This window comes from Salmo trutta, chromosome 7 (assembly GCF_901001165.1).
Source record: "Salmo trutta chromosome 7, fSalTru1.1, whole genome shotgun sequence".
NCBI lineage: Eukaryota > Metazoa > Chordata > Actinopteri > Salmoniformes > Salmonidae > Salmo > Salmo trutta.
The window spans coordinates 52,553,910-52,566,313 of NC_042963.1; positions in this window are offsets into that span (position 1 = coordinate 52,553,910).

Below are 12,404 nucleotides of genomic sequence, written 5' to 3' on the forward strand. Positions count from 1 at the left end.
TTTTTGTTTATAAATACTTTGCTACAATGACACACTTCGTTATCTACCCACCTCATTTCTTTCTTTTAGCGTGTGCATGCAGTGGTGTAAATATACCACATTTTCATACTTGAGTAAAAGTAAATACCTTAAAAGAAAATTACTCAAGTAAAAGTGAAATTCACCCAGTAAAATACTACTTGAGTAAAAGCCTAAAAGTATTTGGTTTTAAATGTACTTAGGTATCAAAAGTTAAAGTATAAATAATTTAAAATGTATTAAGCAAACCAGACAACACAATTTTCTTTTTTTTATTTATTTACGGATAGCCAGGGGCACAGTTCAATACTCCGACATAATTTACAAAGTATTTGTGTTTAGTGAGTCTGCCAGATCAGAGGCAGTAGAGATGACCAGAGATATTCTCATGATAAGTGTGTGAATTAGACAATTTTCCTGTCCTGCTAAGCATTCAAAATGTAACGACTACTTTTGGGTGTCAGGGAAAATGTAAGGAGTAAAAAGTACATTATTTTCTTTAGGAATGTAGTGAAGTAAAAGTAAAAGTTCTCAAAAATATAAATAGTAAAGTACAGATACCCCCCAAAAACTACTTAAGTAGTACTTTGAAGTATTTTTACTTAAGTGCTTTACACCACTGTGTGCACGTAGCATGCTTTAGGGATATGTGTCTTTTCAAATTCCACAATGATTCTTTAGTTGTGGATACTAAATCATTGCACTCCCTCCCTTGCTCTTGGTCCTCATCTTTGAAAGTCACCTTGATTTAGCACCTTTGTGTATTTTATCAGTTTCTTTATGAAAATATATAGTGAACTCCATGACAGTAGCTAAAGCAAGGGGCTATTAACAGCACACAAGTAGACTAGAAATGCATGCTGGGACAAGTACCCTGAGCTCGTGAAGTGAGCGCTACTGGATCTCTACTGGAGCGAAATTGGAGCTGGCGAGAAGGCCGACACTCCAGCCTTTGGGAATCTCGCTCCATCCTCCAGTAAAATTGGGAACGCTCCGTTCCTCGCTCCGCTTCAGCTCCACTCACATACTCTGGAAGGGTAGCACCATGGTGTAGACGGAGGACAGCTAGTTTCCATCCTCCTCTGGGTACATTGACTTCTACACAAAACGTAGGTGCCTCATGGTTCTCACCCCCTTCCACAGTAATCTTGACAACTTCCGGAGGATGTCCTCCAACCTATTAGAGCTGTCCTCCCTGTCTTGTTTTTCACGCTTTGTACAAAATAATAAAATGCAGTACTACAGGATATTTCTTAACGTAGCTCTTTATTAGCTAGCTACAACTGGCATGTTCACTTATCTCCAACCATGATCAACTGACCATGACCTAACCATCTGGGTGGTCTTAACCAATCATAGCACAGTATGATATGGCGGTAAAATGCATCCAATTATAATTCAGTATGTTTACACATATGAATATTACACATCCCATTAAATGATCGGAGAATGAATATAATACTGAAAGCATAATACTGAAAGCATAAGCTACAGCTAGATAGCAGTGCAGAAAATGTGGTGAGTAGTTGAGTCAAAGAGAGATTGTTGAACAGTTTTGAGCAAATACATTTCTTTAAAAATGTAGGTTAAAGCAAGAGAGAGAGAGAGAGAGAGAGAGCTAGCTATATTTTGTTGTATTCTTTTCCCTTTCACTTACTTAGCTAGCACATGCAGCTAGCTAGTTTAGACTACTCCAACACCTGGCTCAAACAGAGAGGGATCCCAAGTTAGCTAGCTGGCTATGGTTATCCAACACTGGAACTTTTCCAAGTCAATGTAAGCTTTTGATTTTATTAATTTATTGCCACTGGGGCCCGCCGGTGTAACGGCTAAACTGCTTGCTGACTGTACACTGAACGCATTAGTTCTAGTAGCTATGTTGACTATGAGGTTAGCTAATATGGTGACTAATATGGTGACAACGATTGTAGGCTGTGTGTAGCGGTTAGCGTTTATGATATGAAGGTTTGGCTTGGAAAGGTTTTTTCGCCTAGTCACAGAGAGCTGATGTGTTGTGCACTGAAGTCCACAAGCGAAGGGAAAAGGTGAGAGGAGGAGAGCATGTAGATGTGAGGAGGAATTATTCAACGAGCAAAGTGATCATGCTGTTTGTATGTAGCTGCTATGAAAGTGAACTGTGTTTCGTGTGATCAGGGATGTATTCATTCCACCAATTCTGATGAAAACGTCTCTTAAACGTAAGCAAACATAACAAAACAGTGATAAACATACCTGAATTTGTCCAATAGAAACTCTTGTTTGCAACTGTTGACTAATGATTAAACTCTAGATCAGCTAGATGCAGGCAAGAGTGTGCAAGGTGGTATTGAATGTGTCACCGCTTGTCACCTTGATTACTCACATCTTTCTTTCGACCTGTGGACCTATGTTGTAAACTTTCATTCATAGGCTAGGTTGTAGCAACCTCATGATGGGTATAGGGGAAAATTTGAGTATCATGTAGTAAACTAAACTTAGTGATATTACATTGAGTTGGGTGAATGGAATAAATATGAATGACATTCATCCAATACTGCTGTAATAGAAATAAGGCCATGCTCGTGAAAAAAAAACTAAATCGTCCTCCCTCATCTTAAACGACACCGACCGCCACTGGTCTTGACTTTGGTTGGCAGGCCATTGTGTAGTCTCGCTCTTACAGACATCACCATTTCATTCTTGTTTAAAATTGGGATAGAATGACAGCGCTCGAGACTGGTTATAGGATATGTGCCTTTTACTGTCCATTAGAGCTCCAAAAGTCCTGGTTTTCTGTAGTTCGAGAGTAGATAAAACTGATTCACAGGCCTTAAAACCTCATGAAATAACAATGAAGTGACCAGCAGCATCCTGAGAGCCGTTTCAGACACAGCATTATCTAATGCCAGACTGAGAATAGGACATTTCCAGGGCACTTCAACAACATGAGCTCTGTAGGGGAGAAAGCTTTTAAAGGTATTCAGGATAACACATTAGAGTTAAATGGACTGAAGACAGTGCTGTGCTGTCAGTCCTTTCCACTTGAGATTCATATACCTGCACATTATATTCTCAAGGAATACCTTGATGAATGGAGATTATGTTTGCAATCAGTGGGAAGTGTAGAATATTACTTTACTGCCAGTTTTGCGTTATTATTGTATCACAGTTTTTTTTTCTCAGGAAGAGTCAGTGCGGTATTGAACTAACACCCTTTATAGACTATGTGGCGGTAAAGTCTCATCTGCAGTCCGAGTGCAGTCTGACTTGTTTACCCACAGTCTGGGCAGTGGGCAGCTCCACTCATGTTTAATCACCCTGAGACGCAACAACAACAACGCAATTGCCTGGGATCGTCATGGGATCGACTAGAGATGAAGACAGGTCTTTGTACACAGACCAGACAAACAATCCACACAACAGGTTAAAGCCAGCCACACAGCTCAATAATTATTTCAAGAATTCTTGTTTTTTTTTTTCCTTCCAATGTGCAGCTCTAGCTCTGGTTAAACAGAAAATATATTGAAAGGTCATTTTGTAATGTTAGTGAGATTCAATTACTGGTTTAAATCTTTGATTTCAAAGCTACTTTGCCCCTTAGGGCCATTGTAAATCTAAAGACCCTTAGAGACCTGAGACTTCAGGCCAAAAGCCTTCGCTGTGAAACTGGCTTCTATAATACATCAGGTCCTTTGACAGGAACAATTAGGACAAGAGAAACTGAGACAGTGAATGTGACAGTGAATGAGACAGTGAATGGTACCGCTGGCTTCTTGGTAAATCACTACTGTCCTTAGTGTAAGTTGTAAACAGACTACCAGTTATTCAGTTTCACTCTCTATGTTGTGACACAGAAACATGATGTATTGAAAAGTAATTCCGTAATGCATATCAGGTTAGTGAGATTCAATCAATGGCGTAAATCTTTAATTTCAAAAGCTACTTTGCCCCTTAGGCCCACAGTAAATCTGATCTAAAGACCCCGAGAGACCTGAGACTGTAAAAATGGCTTCCGTAAAATACATCAGGTCCTTCGACAGGAACAATTAGCAGAACAAATGAATGATGAAAAGAACAATTAGGACAAGAGGAACTGAGACAGTGAAAGAGACAGTTAAAGAGACAGTGAATGGCAGCGCTGGCTTCTTTGTAAATCAGAACATGTACCTTCATCAGGGTCTCTTCATTAGGTGTAATTAGCCTTAGTAATTCACAGAGAGATAGCAGGCACACTCCCTCTTGTTAGTGATATAATCAAGTGTGTGTGTGTGTGTGTGTGTGTGTGTGTGTGTGTGTGTGTGTGTGTGTGTGTGTGTGTGTGTGTGTGTGTCTATGCATGGTTGTCTACTTATTATTGTCAGTCATGCTTGCAATTGTTTTTGTTCATCTGCTGTAAAATGCTACTTGCCCGCTATCTGTAAACCCATAGCTTGGGTGAAGTATTTTATGAGGGTCTTATTTCCTTTCCTTATTTCCTATGTCCTACAGAGAGAATGTTGTTTAGTCTATTATTCACTGTCTTGGTTTAACACTTTTATACCGGTGACGCCACAGGACTACTCTCTGCTTGAGCAGATCAATTTTGTCACAAAAAGATGACGGGGATGATAGATCTATGTCCATGACTGTGCTCATTTCACGTGTCATCTTAAAATAGACTATCCTAGTCTTAATCTCAAAATTTTAACTACAGTCTTGAAAGGTGCTGTGAATTCAAAACACCCAGTTGACATTCTGGAGAGCGCCTTGGACAGAGAGAAGAAGAAGTGAAGTCTCTTTGCTCTCAGAGAACGGACCAGAAACCACCCGAGCGTCACCATCTGACATTTCAACAGGGCTGCAAATTGCTCTGGGTTAAAGGGTCCTCACCGGCGTAGTACAGAGGAGAGGGGTCTGGCAGAGGGACTGGCTAAGGGGTAACAGGGTCACTGAGAATAATGAGACAAGGGAGAGAGAGGAAGAAGATGGAGGGAGAGAGAGATGGAGAGAGAGAGACAGAAAGGGAGAGGTAGAAGGAGACTAGAGGTCGACCGATTAATTGGAATGGCCGATTAATTAGGGCCGATTTCAAGTTTTCATAACAATCGGTAATCGGTATTTTTGGATACCGATTTTCCGAATGTTTTTAAAATTTTACATTTATATATATATTTTTTAAATTTAACTTGGCAAGTTCTTATTTTCAATGACGGCCTAGGAACGGTGGGTTAACTGCCTTGTTCAGGGGCAGAACAACAGATTTTTACCTTGTCAGCTCGGGGATTCGTTTTTGCAACCTTCCGGTTACTAGTCCAACGCTCTAACCACCTGCCTTACATAGCACTCCACGAGGAGCCTGCGTGGCAGGCTGACTACCTGTTTCGCGAGGGCAGCAAGAAGCCAAGGTAAGTTGCTAGCTAGCATTAAACTTATCTTATAAAAAACAATCAATCTTAACATAATCACTAGTTAACTACACATAGTTGATGATATTACTAGTTTATCTAGCGTGTCCTGCGTTGCATATAATCGATGCGGTGCCTGTTAATTTCTCATTGAATCACAGCCTACTTTGACAAACGGGTGATGATTTAACAAGCGCATTTGCGAAAAAAGCACTGTCATTGCACCAATGTACCTAACCATAAACATCAATGCCTTTCTTTAAAATCAATACACAAGTATATATTTTTAAACCTGCATATTTAGTTAATATTGCCTGCTAACATGAATTTCTTATAACTAGGGAAATTGTGTCACTTCTCTTGCGTTCCGTGCAAGCAGTCAGGGTATATGCAGCAGTTTGGGCCGCCTGGCTCATTGCGAACTGTGTGAAGTCCATTTATTCCTAACAAAGGCCGTAATTAATTTGCCAGAATTGTACATAATTATGACATAACATTGAAGGTTGTACAATGTAACAGCAATATTTACACTTAGGGATGCCATCCGTTAGATAAAATACGGAACGGTTCTGTATTTCACTGAAAGAATAAACGTTTTGTTTTCTAAATAATTGTTTCCGGATTCAACCATTTTAATGACCAAAGGCTCGTATTTCTGTGTGTTATTATGTTATAATTAAGTCTATGATTTGATAGAGCAGTCTGACTGAGCGATGGTAGGCACCAGCAGGCTCGTAAGCATTAATTCAAACAGCACTTTTGTGCGTTTGCCAGCAGCTCTTCGCAATGCTTCAAGCATTGCGCTGTTTATGACTTCAAGCCTATCAACTCCCGAGATTAGGCTGGTGTAACCGATGTGAAATGGCTAGCTAGTTAGCGGGGTGCGCGCTAATAGCGTTTCAAACGTCACTCGCTCTGAGACTTGGAGTAGTTGTTCCCCTTGCTCTGCATGGGTAACGCTTTTTTGAGGGTGGCTGTTGTCGATGTGTTCCTGGTTCGAGCCCAGGTAGGAGCGAGGAGAGGGACGGAAGCTATACTGTTACACTGGCAATACTAAAGTGCCTATAAGAACATCCAATAGTCAAAGGTATATGAAATACAAATCGTATAGAGAGAAATAGTCCTATAATAACTACAACCTGTAACTTCTTACCTGGGAATATTGAAGACTCATGTTAAAAGGAACCACCAGCTTTCATATGTTCTCATGTTCTGAGCAAGGAACTTAAACGTTAGCTTTTTTACATGGCTGTCACGTCCTGACCAGCAGAGGGAGCAATTGTAGTAGTTTTGGTCAGGACGTGGCAGAGATTTTTGTGTTACGTGTGAGTTGGTTGTTGGACTCCCAATTGAAGGCAGGTGTGTTGAGTTGCCTTTGATTGGGAGTCCTATATAGTACTGTGTGTTTTTCCTTGTGGTTGTGGGTAATTGTTTCTGTTCAGTGTGTTATGCTGTCAGTACTGTTTAGCTGTCGGTTGTTTATTGTTTTTTGTAAGTGTATAGTGTTCCGTTTGCATTAAAGATGACGAACACGAACTCCGCTGCATTTTGGTCCACTTCTCTCCATGACGACAGCCCTTACAATGGCACATATTGCACTTTTACTTTCTTCTCCAACACTTTGTTTTTGAATTATTTAAACCAAATTGAACATGTTTCATTATTTATTTGAGGCTAAATTGATTTTATTGATGTATTATATCAAGTTAAAATAAGTGTTCATTCAATATTGTTGTAATTGTCATTATTACAAATAAATGTAAAAAAATCGGCCGATTAATCGGCATCGGCTTTTTTTTGGCCCTCCAATAATCAGTATCGGTATCGGAGTTGAAAAATCATAATCAGCCGACCTCTAAAGGAGACTAGGGAAGATTCTTTAGAACAAGGACTGGGGTACAAAGCTAAAGGGTATGGGGTCACCGAGAATAATGAGACAGGGGAAAAGAGAGGGAACGATGGGACGATGGTTGAGAGAGGGGGGGTGGGGGTGGGGACAACAGGAAGGAGCAATAGTTTAAGTGGATGACAACTGCTGTTTTCCCTCCTTTTTACATTCGCTCATTCGCCAGCCCTCTTTCATAACCTCTCACTTTCTACCTCGTCTGTCCCTTAATACTCTCTCTCTCTCTCTCTTTCTCCCTCCTCTCCACCTCATTCCCTCTCTCTCTCCCCCTCCCTCTCTTTCCCCCTCTCTCTCTCCATCACGTCTGTGGTACCAATTCTATAGGAAGAGAGAGACTGTAGATTCCTCTTACAACAACTTTATTATAAGATTTGCAAAAATCAAGCAATCAACCATTACCAAGAATGGTTCAGAGTTGAAAGCTTAACAAACATAGTCGGATCTCTGCTTCTATAGAAATAGCAGACAGTCTTTTGTCTACGTGGCAGTTTAGCAGATGTGTGGAAACGGGGGCGGAACATAGTGTCTAAAAGGCGATTGGTCTGTCTGTGCAGATTAAGATCGCCTGAGGTTGATGGCACGAGGGCTCAACCGTTTAACTGTGTTTTGTCACAGTTCACACTATAATGTGCTCCTTCCTGCAAGGTTCCACACAGCTGACTTCCTGCAGATAGTACACTCACAGGATGTCTCTTTATTGGAAGCTGTGTGAACTCTTTAAAAGAGGTGAAAAAAAACTTCCCTGGTCCACAGATGTCCGCCCGGCAACAGAGAGCTGAATTAAATAAACCCCCACGCTGATGGAATTTAGCCTGTAGTGTGACAGCTGAACCAGCAAGGAGGAAATAAATAAATCACACAGTTAACCCACAACATACAGGGGATTTAACATCTAAGAGTTAACAAACAACATACAGGGGATTTAACATCTAAGAGTTAACAAACAACATACAGGGGATTTAACATCCAAGATTTAACACACGACATATAGAGGATTTAACATCCAAGAGTTAACCCACAACATTCAGGGGATTTAACATCTAAGAGTTAACACAGCTCTCAGGAACCAGGTATGAGTCGGGAGCAGAGCCACAGCGAGAATATGATGGTTTAACTACTAATCTAAGACTAGTGTTCAGAAGCACTGCACGGGTTTACTATCACTTACCCTTGTGGCTCAGTTGGTAAAGCATGACGCTCGCAAAGCTAGGGTTTTGGGTTCGATTCCCACGATTACTATGGAGATAGAGCCCTGTGTTTACTGTGGAGATAGGGCCCTGTGTTTCCTGTGGAGATAGGGCTCTGTGTTTACTGTGGAGATAGTTTCCTGTGGAGATAGGGCTCTGTGTTTACTGTGGAGATAGGGCCCTGTGTTTCCTGTGGAGATAGGGCTCTGTGTTTACTGTGGAGATAGGGCTCTGTGTTTCCTGTGGAGATAGGGCTCTGTGTTTCCTGTGGAGATAGGGCGCTGTGTTTACTGTGGAGATAGGGCCCTGTGTTTCCTGTGGAGATAGGGCTCTCTGTTTCCTGTGGAGATAGGGCTATGTGTTTACTGTGGAGATAGGGCCCTGCGTTTAATGTGGAGATAGGGCTCTGTGTTTCCTGTGGAGATAGGGCTCTGTGTTTACTGTGGAGATAGGGCTCTGTCTTTCCTGTGGAGATAGGGCTCTGTGTTTACTGTGGAGATAGGGCCCTGTGTTTCCTGTGGAGATAGGGCTCTCTGTTTCCTGTGGAGATAGGGCTCTGTGTTTACTGTGGAGATAGGGCCCTGCGTTTACGGTGGAGATAGGGCTCTGTGTTTCCTGTGGAGATAGGGCCCCGTGTTTACTGTGGAGATAGGGCCCCGTGTTTACTGTGGAGATAGGGCCCTGTGTTTCCTGTGGAGATAGGGCTCTGTGTTTACTGTGGAGATAGGGCCCTGTGTTTCCTGTGGAGATAGGGCTCTGTGTTTCCTGTGGAGATAGGGCTCTGTGTTTACTGTGGAGATAGGGCTCTGTGTTTCCTGTGGAGATAGGGCTCTGTGTTTACTGTGGAGATAGGGCCCTGTGTTTCCTGTGGAGATAGGGCCTTGTGTTTCCTGTGGAGATAGGGCTCTGTGTTTACTGTGGAGATAGGGCTCTGTGTTTCCTGTGGAGATAGGGCTCTGTGTTTACTGTGGAGATAGGGCCCTGTGTTTACTGTGGAGATAGGGCCCTGTGTTTCCTGTGGAGATAGGGCTCTGTGTTTCCTGTGGAGATAGGGCTCTGTGTTTACTGTGGAGATAGGGCTCTGTGTTTACTGTGGAGATAGGGCCCGCGTTTACTGTGGAGATAGGGCCCCGCGTTTACTGTGGAGATAGGGCCCGCGTTTAGTGTGGAGATAGGGCCCGCGTTTACTGTGGAGATAGGGCCCTGTGTTTACTGTGGAGATAGGGCCCTGTGTTTCCTGTGGAGATAGGGCTCTGTGTTTACTGTGGAGATAGGGCTCTGTGTTTACTGTGGAGATAGGGCCCGCGTTTACTGTGGAGATAGGGCTCTGTGTTTACTGTGGAGATAGGGCCCGCGTTTACTGTGGAGATAGGGCCCCGCGTTTACTGTGGAGATAGGGCCCGCGTTTAGTGTGGAGATAGGGCCCGCGTTTACTGTGGAGATAGGGCCCTGTGTTTCCTGTGGAGATAGGGCCCTGTGTTTACTGTGGAGATAGGGCCCTGTGTTTCCTGTGGAGATAGGGCCCTGTGTTTCCTGTGGAGATAGGGCTCTGTGTTTCCTGTGGAGATAGGGCTCTGTGTTTACTGTGGAGATAGGGCTCTGTGTTTCCTGTGGAGATAGGGCTCTGTGTTTACTGTGGAGATAGGGCTCTGTGTTTCCTGTGGAGATAGGGCTCTGTGTTTCCTGTGGAGATAGGGCTCTGTGTTTCCTGTGGAGATAGGGCTCTCTGTTTCCTGTGGAGATAGGGCTCTCTGTTTCCTGTGGAGATAGGGCTCTGTGTTTACTGTGGAGATAGGGCCCTGTGTTTACTGTGGAGATAGGGCCCGCGTTTACTGTGGAGAGAGGGCCCTGTGTTTACTGTGGAGATAGGGCCCCGTGTTTACTGTGGAGATAGGGCCCGCGTTTACTGTGAGGATAGGGCCCTGTGTTTCCTGTGGAGATAGGGCTCTGTGTTTCCTGTGGAGATAGGGCCCTGTGTTTCCTGTGGAGATAGGGCTCTGTGTTTCCTGTGGAGATAGGGCCCCGTGTTTACTGTGGAGATAGGGCCCTGTGTTTCCTGTGGGAGATAGGGCCCTGTGTTTCCTGTGGAGATAGGGTCCTGTGTTTCCTGTGGAGATAGGGCTCTGTGTTTCCTGTGGAGATAGGGCCCTGTGTTTCCTGTGGAGATAGGGCTCTGTGTTTCCTGTGGAGATAGGGCTCTGTGTTTACTGTGGAGATAGGGCTCTGTGTTTCCTGTGGAGATAGGGCTCTGTGTTTACTGTGGAGATAGGGCTCTGTGTTTCCTGTGGAGATAGGGCTCTGTTTTTCCTGTGGAGATAGGGCTCTGTGTTTCCTGTGGAGATAGGGCTCTCTGTTTCCTGTGGAGATAGGGCTCTCTGTTTCCTGTGGAGATAGGGCTCTGTGTTTACTGTGGAGATAGGGCCCTGTGTTTACTGTGGAGATAGGGCCCGCGTTTACTGTGGAGATAGGGCCCTGTGTTTACTGTGGAGATAGGGCCCCGTGTTTACTGTGGAGATAGGGCCCTGTGTTTCCTGTGGAGATAGGGCTCTGTGTTTCCTGTGGAGATAGGGCCCTGTGTTTCCTGTGGAGATAGGGCTCTGTGTTTCCTGTGGAGATAGGGCCCCGTGTTTACTGTGGAGATAGGGCTCTGTGTTTCCTGTGGAGATAGGGCTCTGTGTTTACTGTGGAGATAGGGCTCTGTGTTTCCTGTGGAGATAGGGCTCTGTGTTTACTGTGGAGATAGGGCCCTGTGTTTCCTGTGGAGATAAGGCTCTCTGTTTCCTGTGGAGATAGGGCTCTGTGTTTACTGTGGAGATAGGGCCCTGCGTTTACTGTGGAGATAGGGCTCTGTGTTTCCTGTGGAGATAGGGCCCCGTGTTTACTGTGGAGATAGGGCCCCGTGTTTACTGTGGAGATAGGGCCCTGTGTTTCCTGTGGAGATAGGGCTCTGTGTTTACTGTGGAGATAGGGCCCTGTGTTTCCTGTGGAGATAGGGCTCTGTGTTTCCTGTGGAGATAGGGCTCTGTGTTTACTGTGGAGATAGGGCTCTGTGTTTCCTGTGGAGATAGGGCTCTGTGTTTACTGTGGAGATAGGGCCCTGTGTTTCCTGTGGAGATAGGGCCCTGTGTTTCCTGTGGAGATAGGGCCCTGTGTTTCCTGTGGAGATAGGGCTCTGTGTTTCCTGTGGAGATAGGGCCCTGTGTTTCCTGTGGAGATAGGGCTCTGTGTTTCCTGTGGAGATAGGGCTCTGTGTTTCCTGTGGAGATAGGGCTCTGTGTTTCCTGTGGAGATAGGGCTCTGTGTTTACTGTGGAGATAGGGCTCTGTGTTTCCTGTGGAGATAGTGCTCTGTGTTTCCTGTGGAGATAGGGCTCTGTGTTTCCTGTGGAGATAGGGCTCTCTGTGTCCTGTGGAGATAGGGCTCTCTGTTTCCTGTGGAGATAGGGCTCTGTGTTTACTGTGGAGATAGGGCCCTGTGTTTACTGTGGAGATAGGGCCCGCGTTTACTGTGGAGATAGGGCCCTGTGTTTACTGTGGAGATAGGGCCCCGTGTTTACTGTTGAGATAGGGCCCGCGTTTACTGTGAGGATAGGGCCCTGTGTTTCCTGTGGAGATAGGGCTCTGTGTTTCCTGTGGAGATAGGGCCCTGTGTTTCCTGTGGAGATAGGGCTCTGTGTTTCCTGTGGAGATAGGGCCCCATGTTTACTGTGGAGATAGGGCCCTGTGTTTCCTGAGGAGATAGGGCCCTGTGTTTCCTGTGGAGATAGGGCCCTGTGTTTCCTGTGGAGATAGGGCTCTGTGTTTCCTGTGGAGATAGGGCCCTGTGTTTACTGTGGAGATAGGGCCCTGTGTTTCCTGTGGAGATAGGGCCCTGTGTTTACTGTGGAGATAGGGCCCTGTGTTTCCTGTGGAGATAGGGCCCTGTGTTTCC